At 44.1% G+C, this 12415-nt stretch overlaps 1 non-coding gene across 1 annotated transcript; it reads left to right on the plus strand.

The window, feature by feature from the left end:
• The first annotated feature begins 1255 nt into the window (after window positions 1-1255).
• On the plus strand, window positions 1256-1393 carry LOC119936343. The gene has a single exon (XR_005453707.1). It is a non-coding gene; the product is annotated as a small nucleolar RNA SNORA7 (small nucleolar RNA).
• The last annotated feature ends 11022 nt before the right edge of the window (window positions 1394-12415 follow it).

Below are 12415 nucleotides of genomic sequence, written 5' to 3' on the forward strand. Positions count from 1 at the left end.
GGATGAGTGTAAACATGGCAAGGCACCCAGAGCAACAGAGAGCTCTACAGGTTAGAGGAGAAGCAAATCTCCCTAGAAATGTAGGGTGCACCACTCTGAACCCCCTCACCACACCCTCCAGAACAGACTGTGGAGGGAGCCCAACTCTACCTCCTCCCTTTCCTCCTCTCTGTACATTAGCAGTACCAAAATCAAGTCTTAGCACTCTTGAGAAAGGGAATAATCACTTTGGTAAGCCACTTGGAAAATGGTTAATCTCTGGGGAAATCACTCAACAGGCAGAACTCTATCCATAAAGTCAGTTTGACTTTGTGTTACCATTAAGACTCCTGAGGAGGATCCAACGTTACAGGTTGGATGATGTTTCCAGGCCACCAAATATGTTCTCTTCTTCCACAGAGCCACTCCAATGGTGAATACTCTGGTATTGTCAAATTACCCCAAATCCTCCTCTGCAACCCCAAAAAGATCTACAACCCCATACTGTTTCTTCTACAATTACGGGCTGTTAAAATAGTATAAACTTTCCAAAATGCCTGCACTGGACAAAATACAGCCCTGGACATAGGGATGGGCTGCGCCTGCAGGCAGGTTCTGTAGCTGAGCTCAGATGGCTGAGCAATCCCTGGCATGGCCAAGTGGAAAGAGCACAGACCTGGGACTTAAAGGACCTGGGTTCTAATCCTGCCTCCACCACTTGTGTGACCTTGGTTAAGTAACTTCACTTTTCTGTGCCTCAGTTTCCTCATCTGTAAAATGGGGATTAAGACTATGAGCCTTATTTGGGGCAGGGACTCTGTCCAACCAGTTATCCTTTGTTTACCCCAGCACTTAGTAGAGTGCCTGGAACATTGTAAGCATTTAACAAATACCACATTATTATTATATGAATGTGCACATATTAGCATGGGTTTTTAGCAACTCCATTCATGCTGATTGGAAAATGCCTTCTAAGAATAGAAAACAAGCATGACAGGCCACTCATCAGTCAATCAATAATTGGTATTTATTAAACACTTACAGGGAGTACAGTACTCTTCTAAGGGTTTGGGAATGTATAATATAATAGAGTTGGTAGACATGATCCCTGTCCAAAAGGAGCTTACAGTTTAGACTGGGAGACAGACATTAAAATAAGTTGCAGGTAGGAAAAACAAGAGTATAAGGATTTGTAAATGAACATATCTATGGGGAGTGTGTCAAGAGAGTCTGGGCAACCTGGTCTTACAATATTACACTTTAGTACCAGAATTCTCCCCTTTCTGGGTCGCACCTGGAGAGTTTCCAGTACTTTACCAGTCTCGGCTATGGGAGGGAGAGTCAGGCAGAGGCATACCCATTCCATTCCTAGCCTGGCCAGTGGCTAGCGAGTGAAAGACAATCTGCTACAAGTCAAAACTCACCCATGCTGGGCAGCAGCGGCATAGGAGAGAGTCAAGGGCAGAGACTCAAGAACAGTGCTTGGCACATAGAAAGCTCTTAACAAATACCATCATTACTATTATTACTGCACGGAAGGAGGTAATGTTAAACCACTTGCATATTTTTACCAAGAAAACTATGGATCCACTACCAGAATGATTGCAGATGGAGAGAAGGGCGTTCTGGGAGAGATGTGTCCATGGTGTCGCAATGAGTCGGAAATGACTCAACGGCACAGGACAAGATAAGACCAGAATTCTCCACTGTGCAATCCCTGCTAACATTATCTAGATACCAAAGTTTAGGATTACCTTGTTCCATTTGGGATCAAAAACAGATTTTTTTTTTCCCAAAATGTATCTGCCCTATGCACAGTGGCCCACAGTATGCTTCAAATAAGAGTGACAACTTCCCCAGCCTTCCATTTCGCTACACGGTAGTTGAAGATTTTAATGCTACTCTTTGAGTTCAGTGAATAAAAGGTGCTATTGTGATGCAGAGTGTTTTATTTTAAAAGATAATCCCTGCTCAATGTTCCAAAGAAACAGAGAAAATCCCCAAGTTCCCTGCCAAACCCCATGGGGGAAATTTGCTATCCAGTCCCAGATTTGGCAGCCAATTCAACTTCATGCATCGGTTTTCTAATTTATGACATGTGAAGTCGCCAGAGGGAAATCCTTAAAAAATACGTCATTGGAAAAAATTCTTATTATTTTTCAGGATGACAATGTTTGCTTTTTAACATTCCAGAAGGTTTTTTAGATCTGCAGACCACATTAAAAAGGGATCAAATTTGAATATTACAGCACGTTCTGGGTCCCACTTTAGTGTCTTGCGATCTTGAAGCCAAGGAGTATGACAAATGTGAAAGATCAAACGATAGCCAGATGACTCTGCTCCATATTTTGAGATAAAAGACATGAAAAAATATAAGGACAGCATTCAAAAATTTCAGCAAGAGGCCAGTCATGATATCCAAACGTGAAATGAGACATTTTGTGACAAATGACAATAGCCAGCATAAGATTTACTAAGCAATACTTTGGTTCACTTCAGCCTTTTGAAGCATGGTCATTTTAAAAAAATGTTAATTCATATCAGAGGACATTTTTAACCTTGTTGATTTTCCAGAAACAGAAACCCTTCGAACAAATCTGCAACATTAGCATTTAGCTCATGTCCCCTACAATGGCATTTCTCCTTTTGATGCTCTAATCTAACACCACAGGAAATTTTACTACCAGTCCTCTTTCATCTCTCTTCTGGTTTGAAGATAAATGATCCTTGGTCTTTTTTAGTTCTGCATAAATCACAAAAACAATCTACTAAGAGACCTGCCTGTGGCAGCAGCTTCAACTAGAATCAAAAAGGAGAGTCAAAAATATCCATACTGCTTACACAAGGAGTAACAGAGAAGTAGTAATCCAAATAACGTCTTCTCCAGTTTTATACATACAAGGCATGGCACGCAGAACTCCTCAAGAAACACAAAGGTTAGTTTGCCTATGACGTAACTGGAAAAACTCTTCCATGGTATGAAAAGAATGGTGTCTCAATTACACCAGCAGCTAAACCGCACATTACGCCTGCTCTTCATTAGAAAGACATGCACCCTTTCCTCCCCATCCAAACTACTACCATGCTGATCCAAGCACTTATACTTTCCCACCTTAACTACTGTGATAACCTCCTTGCTGACTTTGCTGCCTTTTGTTTCTCCCCACTATATTCCCTACTTCACTCTGCTGCCTCGATCATTTTTGTCAAATACTGTTTAGCCCATGTCTCCCCACTCAAACACCTCCAGTCATTGCCTACCCACCTCCACAATACTGTAATTTGATCTGTCACCAACCCCTTGGCCACATCCCCAGAGCTTAGAACAGTGCTTGGCACATAGTAAGCACTTAACAAATACCAACATTATTATCCTGCTTCTGGCCTGGAACTTCACATCTGACAGACTGCCACACTCTCCACCTTCACAGCCATCCTAAAATCACATTTCCTCCAAGAGGCCTTCCCTAAGTCCTAATTTCCTTATATAGAAATATTGCTGAAGTGGCTAATTTTGGATTATTGAATTTAAAATTTGCTTTTATTGCACAGAATTTATTCCTATTTCCAGTATGTCTTCCCCCACTCAGATTACAAACCCATTGTAGAATGGTAGAGTTGAGGGGAGGAAGGACTGTGTTTATCTTTTATTTATTCCTCCTTCTGTATCACCTGTTCGCTTGGATCCATACTCCTTAAGAAGCTGAAAGTCAACGCACTCTCCATTCCACATGATACTTTTGTACATATTCTTACCCTCTGCCATTTCCTCTATCTGTAATTCAGTTTTATTTCTGTCTCTGTCTCTGGACTGAAAATTCCTTAAGGGCTGGGATTGTGTTGCCAACTCTATTGTACTGTATTCTCTCCTAGGTGCTTACTACAGTGCTATGCACACAGCAAGCATTCAATAAATACTATTGATTGATCCAAAAAACTCAAAGTGTTTCAGTTATTTCCAGTGTGCATCAGTCTTCAAAGAATTAATTTTTTTGCCAGTTTGGTGGGGGTATTTTCAAGTGTTTACTATATGCCAAGTATTTAGCTAAATGCTGGGGTAAAATAGACTTCACAGTTTCTGTCCCAGCTGAGGCTTTCAATTGAACAGATAGGAAAAATAGGTAGCTTGTCTTCTTCAAATGAAAAAAAAAAAACAGCTGAGCCCCAAAGAGGTTAAGTGAATCTCCCACAGCAAGGCAGGGGCAGAGCTTGAATTAAAAACTCAGGTCTTCTAAGTCCTGATTTCCCACGTTCTTTCCGCTAGACCACCTCTGACCCTGTTAGTAAAGTGAAATCCTATACCAGCCGAGGCAAGATGATATCTAAAATTTTCTACACACAGCTCATACATCACACTACAATGTGCCTGTCTGGTGCGATTGATTATATCTACAATTCCTGCATGAGAACAATGGAAAACCTTTGTAAAAGATGTTCTTGTGATATTTGCAATCCATGCTAAAACAGGCTGCTCTGAATATATTCCAGCCAAACTCTTATTCTCTGGAAAGTTTGGGGTCAGATATAGGAAAGCATATTTGTTAAGTTTTAAATAAGAACTGGAAAAACAAAAGGAATTTTCACACCCTTCACAACCAGGAAGCACGATAAACCAGTAACTGGTGCATCATTCCTTATGGCAGGAAGAGCCCCATCAACCACCTGAAGTTTGTGGGTGCTGGGACTCCTTTATGTCTGTCTCCCCCATCAGATTGTAAGCTCCTTGTGGGCAGGAAATATCTCTCACTTTTCCAAGCACTTCATTCATTCATTCAATCATATTTATTCATTCATTCATTCAATCATACTTATTGAGCGCTTACTTTGTGCACAGCACTGTACTAAGCGCTTGGGAAGTACAAGTTGGCAACATATAGAGACAGTCCCTACCCAACTGCGGGCTCACAGTCTAGAAGGGGAAGACAGACAACAAAACAAAACATATTAACAAAATAAAATAAATAGAATATATACAAATAAAATAAATTAATAGAGTATTACATACATACAAACATATATACAGGTGCTGTGGAGAGGGGAAGGAGGTAACACGGGGGGATGGGGAGGGGCAGAAGGGGGAGCACTTAGTACAGAGCCTTTACCCCATGGAGTGCTCAAGAAATGCTATTGCTACTACTACACTTCCCTCTTCATTCATTCAATCGTATTTATTAAGCGCTTACTGTGTGCAGAGCACTGTACTAAGCGCTTGGGAAGTACAAGTTGACAACATATAGAGACGGTCTCTACCCAACAGTGGGCTCACCATAGAAGGGGGAGACAGAGAACAAAACAAAACATATTAACAAAATAAAATAGAATAAATATGTACAAATAAAATAAATAAATAAATAAATAGAGTAATAAATATGTACAAACATATATACATATATACAGATGCTGTGGGGAGAGGAAGGAGGTAAGGCGGGAGGATGGAGAGGGGGATGAGGGGGAGAGGAAGGAGGGGGCTCAGTCTGGGAAGGCCTCCTGGAGGAGGTGAGCTCTCAGTAGGGCCTTGAAGGAAGGAAGAGACCTAGCTTGGCGGATGTGCAGAGGGAGGGCATTCCAGGCCAGGGGGATGACGTGGGCCGGGGGGTCGACGGCGGGACAGGCAAGAACGAGGCGAGGTGAGGAGATTAGCGGCAGAGGAGCAGAGGGTGTGGGCTGGGCTGAAGAAGGAGAGAAGGGAGGTGAGGTAGGAGGGGGCGAGGTGATGGACTGCCTTGAAGCCCAGGGTGAGGAGTTTCTGCCTGATGCGCAGATTGATTGGTAGCCACTGGAGATTTTTGAGGAGGGGGGTGACATGCCCAGAGCGTTTCTGAACAAAGACAATCCGGGCAGCGGCGTGAAGTATGGATTGAAGTGGGGAGAGACACGAGGATGGGAGATCAGAGAGGAGGCTGATACAGTAATCCAGACGGGATAGGATGAGAGCTTGAAAGAGCAGGGCAGTGGTTTGGATAGAGAGGAAAGGGCGGATCTTGGCAATGTTGCGGAGGTGAGACCGGTAGGATTTGGTGATGGATTGGATGTGAGGGGTGAATGAGAGAGCGGAGTCGAGGATGACACCAAGATTGGTCATATCAATCTCTTCATATCTGACAGACAATCACTTTCCCCACCTTCAAAGCCTTATTGAAGGCACATCTCCACCAAGTGGCCTTCTCCAACTAAGCGCTCTTTTCCTTTTCTCCCACTCCCTTCTGGGTCACCCTGATTTGCTACCTTTATTCACCACCCCTTGCCTCCCTCAGTCCCACAGCACTTATGTACTACCTGGGATTTATTTATTTATATCAATGTCTGCCTCCCCCTCTAGACTGTAAGCTCATTATGTGCAGAGAATGTGTCTTCCAGCTCTGACATACTGTCTCATTGTACTTTCCCAAGTGCTAAGTAGAGTGCCCTGCATACAGTAAGTGTTCAATAAATATGACTGATTGACCGATTGATTACTACACATCCACTCGCGGTCATCAACTAACCATAGACTTTTGGCTCTTACAAGTATCACTGAAATACCTATGCTGGTCCCTTGTGCAACAGCACCAATAAGACAGGAAGCAACCAGCAGCCCTCCAAATATCTGCCTGAATTCACTTGACATCCAGGATAGCTGATGGTTCAGTAAGTTTGAACGCTGACCTGGAAGCAGCCTCTTCCCTTGTAGTGGCAGCACTGATGGGCAACCTAGAAGCAGCGTGGCTCAGGGGAAAGAGCATGGGCTTTCGAGTCAGAGGTCATGGGATCAAATCCCGGCTCCGCCAATCGTTGGCCGTGTGAGTCACTTCACTTCTCTGTGCCTCAGTTACCTCATCTGTAAAATGGGGATTAAGACTATGAGCCCCCTGTGGGACAACCTGATCACCTTGTAACCTCCTCAGCGCTTAGAACAGTGTTTTGTGCATAGTAAGCACTTAATAAATGTCATTGTTATTATTATTAATAATAATAATAATAATATAATCCTCTGCCAATGTCAGCAGCCACAGGCCTTCTCGGGCTAAGACACTCCTTTGCCCTGAGGCGAGGTCATAAGGCCACCTCCACACTCCACCCAAAACTGTCACATCCAACATAACTAAGCCTGACACCATTATGAGAAAAATAATCATAACTGTGATATTTAAGTACTTACCATATCCATACTTGCCTACCAACTTTGTTATATTATACTCTTTCAAGGATTTAGTACCATCTCTGCATGCAGTAAGCACTCAATAAATACGATTGAATGATGTGCCAGGCACTGTTGTGAGCACTGGGGTAGTTACAAGATCATCAGGTCAGACGCAGTCCTTGACCCAAGTGGAGCTCACAGCCTAAGTTGTTGGGAGAACAGGTATTCCATCCCCATTTCACAGGGGAAGAAATTGAGGCACAAGAACTTAACGAACTTACCCAAAATCACAGAGCAGGCAAGTGGTGGAGCCAGGATTAGAACTCTGGTCCTCTGACATGCAGGCCTATGCTCTTTCCACTGGGCCACATTGCTTCCCCAAGCAATATCTGGTGGGAGAGCATTTCTTTGCTGCCACCACCCTCATCACCTGAGCCACACAGTTCTGAACTGCTTAACTTCAAGACCCCAATATACAACCTGCTCAGGATGGCCAGTCACATCTTTTTCAGTTCTGATATATTGTACTCTCCCAAGAGCTTAGTATAGTGCTCTGCATAGAGTAAGTGCTCAATCAATACCATTGATAGATAAGTCTGTCCCCTCCATGGAGACAATGCCAATGTTTTCATTTTGAAATTTAGGCCGCTGAGCCTCCCTCCACCGTGACTCCAGCCACTGAATTCCAAGGTGCAGACACTGTACCTGTCTTCAGCCAGATCTGGGAAGGGAAAGCAAGGGTTCTGGGGTTGGGGAGGTCTCCCTCCAGAGAAATGCTCTGTGATCATGCAAAATTGGTATAGTTCCGTAAAATGGTGACTACATGCCCAGGCTAATGCATGTGATGTCACATGACTTTCTGTCCATCAGACTGGTTTCTGTGACTTCTTATTGACTCTGAGGACTCAGTGAAGCGAATACCCAAGGCAAAAATCACAGTTCCATTCTATTAGCCAGAAAACCATTTGAATGTGTCTTGAATTCTTTTTTTTAAAATGTGTAATTATTAGGTGCTAATCAAGACATTAAGCTCATTGTGGGCAAGGAATGTGTCCATTTTATTGTTAAATTGTACTCTCCCAAGCGCTTAGTACAGTGCTTTGCACACAGTATGATCGAATAAATGAACGTGCATCTTTGTCAGTTACTATAGCAGGCCAACAGGCACTCTGGCCTAGTAATGAAGCCCAGCCAACCCCCAGCCACTGACAAGAGAAGCAGCACAGTCTCTTTGAGAGAAGACATGTTGGGCCCTTTCTGAGAAGGGCTGGGGGGGCCAACGTGTTTGGAAGGGCCTGCACAGCCACCCCCAAACTGGTGTTCTCCCCCTTTTAGACTGTGAGCCCACTGTTGGGTAGGGACTGTCTCTATATGTTGCCAATTTGTACTTCCCAAGCGCTTAGTACAGTGCTCTGCACATAGTAAGCGCTCAATAAATACGATTGATGATGATGATGATGATGATGATGTTCCCGATAGCCACCGTTTACCTCGCTTACCATCTGAAGCCGACCCTACCTCTGGGCCACAGATTTAGGGATGCTCCTCCAGATGATGCTGATCCACAGCTTCGTATGCAGGGCCTTTCCAGTGGACTCTCAGGGCTCCGGCCACATCCTCGGGGATCGCTCACCCATTCACCCACTCAAGCAAACCCACTCTCAGGCATTACCTCAAGACTTCAAAGGTTAGAAGCAGTGTGGCCTTGTGGAAAGAGCACAGGCAGGGAATCTGTCTGTTAGACTATTACACTGTACTCTCCCAAGCACTTAGTATAATGCTCTGCACACAGTGAACACTCAATAAATACAATTGACTGACTGACTGAATGGGAGGCAGAGGCCCTGGGTTCTAATTCCAGTTCCACCACATAATAACAATAATAATAATGATGGTATTTGTTAAGTGTTTAACTATGTGCAAAGCACTGTTCTAAGCACTGGGGAGGTTACAAGGTGATCAGGTTGTCCCACGGGGGGCTCACAGTTTTATTTCCCATTTTACAGATGAAGTAACCGAAGCACAAAGAAGTTAAGTGACTTGCCTAAAGTCACACAGCTGACAGTTGGTGGAGCTGGGATTTGAACCCATGACCTCTGACTTCAAAGCCCATGCTCTTTCCACTGAGCCTTGCTGCTTCTGCACCACATGTCTGCTGGGTGACCTTGGGCAAGTCACCTAGTGTCTCAGTTTCATCATCTATAAAATGAGGATTAAATTCTACTCCTCCCTACTCAGTCTGGGAGCCCCAGGTGGAATAGGAATAAGGCCAACTTGATTTATCTTGAATTTCTCCCAGGACTTAGTGCTGTGCTTAGCACATAGGAAGTTATTAAAAAGTCCTGCCATTATTGTCAGGTGGTTTATTGGCCATCCTTTGGCTCTCAGCTAGTCTCTTGTCCCTTCCTCATCCCATGGAAAAAGAGGGTCAAAACACTCAATAACACTCTTATTGACTCTGAGGACTCAGTGAAGCGAAGTTGGGTATCTTGGAGGGTGGGAGGGTGGGGGCAGTCTCGGACACCCCTCACGGGCCCAATGCTTCAGCTTCTGCACATCATCCAGACTCCAGTCACCATCCTGACTACCTGCTGCTCATTCAGCCAAATCTTCCTCCCATTAGCCAGGCAGAGAGAGGTACAGAAAGACCTTAATCTGTTCAGGCACAAACAGACCAACTGTGCCTCATCTGCTCCTGAATCCTGCTTCCCTAATGATTCAAGCAGTAACTCATATTGTCAATCAATAGTATTTGACTAAGCACATACTGTGTGCAGAGCCCTGTACTAAGGATGTGGGAGAATACAGTTGAGTTAATTGACATAATCCCTGCCTCAAGAATCGTTCAATCTAGCAGGGGAGAGAGGCATTAAAATAAATTACACATAGGTGAAGGAACTGAATATAAGGGGAATCAGTGTGGCAAGTGAGTCAGAGGACCTGGGTCCTAATCCCAGCTCTTCAATTCCTGCTGTGTGACCTCATGCAAAGCATTTGATTTTTCTGTGCCTTGTTTTCTTCATTTGTAAAATAGGGATTCCATACCTGTTCTTCCTCCCTCTAAGACTGTGAGCCCCATGTGGGATGGGGACTGTGTCCAATCTGATTATCAGGAATCTACTCCAGTGCTTAGTATTCATTTCATTCAATCATATTTATTGAGTGTTTACGGTGTGCAGAGCACTGTACTAAGCACTTGTAAAGTACAATAATAATACTTATGGAATTTGTTAAGCATTATGTGCCAAAAACTGTTCTAAGAGCTGTGGTAGATACAAGGTAATCAGGTTGACCCACCTGGGGCTCACAGTTTTGTTCCCCATTTTACAGATGCAGTAACTGAAGCCCAGAGAAGGGAAGTGACTTGCCCAAGGTCACACAGCAGATAAGTGGCAGAGCTGGGGTTAGAACCCATGATCTTCTGACTCCCAGGCTCATGGTCTATCTAGTAGAGTCCCCGGAAAATAAGAAGTACTTAATACGTACCCTAAAAAAATGTATGTGTGTACTTTTCTAGGTCCATCTGCTCCTCTTCAGAGTCATACTCAGTACCATTACCAGGAAGATATTAATGTGACTGTTCTCAGTCCTGATCACAGGGACAGTCACCTACACTGCTACACTTACACCTACTAGAAGCAGAATGCCCCCCACCTCCTTTCCCTCCCTACAGCACTTGTATATTTTTGTACATATTTATTATTCTATTTATTTCCTTGTACATATTTACTATTCTATTTTATTATTGATGTGTATATAGCTACAATTCTATTTATTCCGACGGTTTAGATACCGGCCTACATGTTTTGTTTTGTTGTCTGTCTCCCCCATCTAGACTGTGAGCCCGTTGTTGGTTAGGGACCGTCTCTATATGTTGTTGACTTGTACTTCCCAAGCACTTAGTACAGTGCTCTGCACACAGTAAGCACTCAATAAATACGGTTGAATGAATGAATGAATGAATGGCTTAGTGCATGCCGCACAAGCTTGGGAGTCAGAAGGACCTGGGTTCTAATCCCAGCTCTGCCACTGGTCTTCTGTGTGACCTCGGGGGAGTCACTTCATTTCTCTTTTCCTCGGTTCCCTCATCAGAAAAATGGGGATTAAGTCTGTGAGCCCCATGTGGAATAGGGACCGTGTTCAACCTGATTACCTTGTATCTACCCCAGCGTTTAGAACAGTATTTGGTACATAGTAAGTGCTTAACAAATACCACAGTTATTATTATTATCATTATCATTATTATTACACTCCCTCCTCACAGCAGGTGAACCAACTCCAGCGCTGAGTGGAGTTATGTGCCTCGAACATAGTAAGTGCTTAACAAAGGCCATAAAAAAACAAAAACTCAACTCCTGCCTAGGTATAGCATTTATTACATTAGCAATAGCATTTATTGAGCACTTATGTGTGTAAAGCTATATTGATATACTCTCTGATGAGTCCGTGATTACTTAACGACCCAGCCAAGATCCATCTTTTTGGCAGAGATTTACAATATCATTGAACAGACAAAAATTAGCAGCAGCTGTAATCTAAAGATTCTGCAGATAGCGAATGTTCCAGTAGATTGAAACCAGCTCCAGCAACTGGCAAAACCAGAGACCACCTGGTGTAATAGAGAAATTGTTCTTGGCCCGGCTTATTATTACTGCACCAATCATTGTACTAAACACTGGGATAAATAAAAGATAAACAGTTAATTCACAGTCTGCCCTGTTCTCCAATGGGTTCACAATATAAGAGGGGGATGGGATTGCCCACAACCTTGGTGTCATCCTCGACTCTGCTCTCTCATTCACCCCACACATCCAATCCGTCACCAAAACCTGCCAATCTCACGTCCACAACACCACCAAGATCCATGCTTTCCTCTCCATCCAAACCGCTACCTTGCTGGTTCAATCTCTCATTCTATCCTGACTGGATTACTGCATCAGCCTCCTCTCTGATCTCCCATCCTCCTGTTTCTCCCCACTTCAGTCTATATTTCACTCTGCTGCCCGGATTCTGCTGTGCAGAAACGCTCTGGGCATGTTACTCCCCTCCTCAAAAATCTCCAGTGGCTACCTGTCAACCTACAAATCAGGCAAAAACTCCTCATTCTTGGCTTCAAGGCCCACCATCACCTCGCCCCCTCCTACCTCACCTCCCTTTTCTCCTTCTCCAACCCAGCCCGCACCCTCCACTCCTCTGCCGCTAACCTCCCCACTGTACCTCGTTCTTGCCTGTCCCACCGTCGACCCCCAGCCCACGGCCTACCCCTGGCCTGAAATGCCCTCCCTCCACACATCCACCAAGCTGGCTCTCTTCCTC

Source organism: Tachyglossus aculeatus, chromosome 1 (assembly GCF_015852505.1).
Source record: "Tachyglossus aculeatus isolate mTacAcu1 chromosome 1, mTacAcu1.pri, whole genome shotgun sequence".
Taxonomy (NCBI): Eukaryota; Metazoa; Chordata; class Mammalia; order Monotremata; family Tachyglossidae; genus Tachyglossus; species Tachyglossus aculeatus.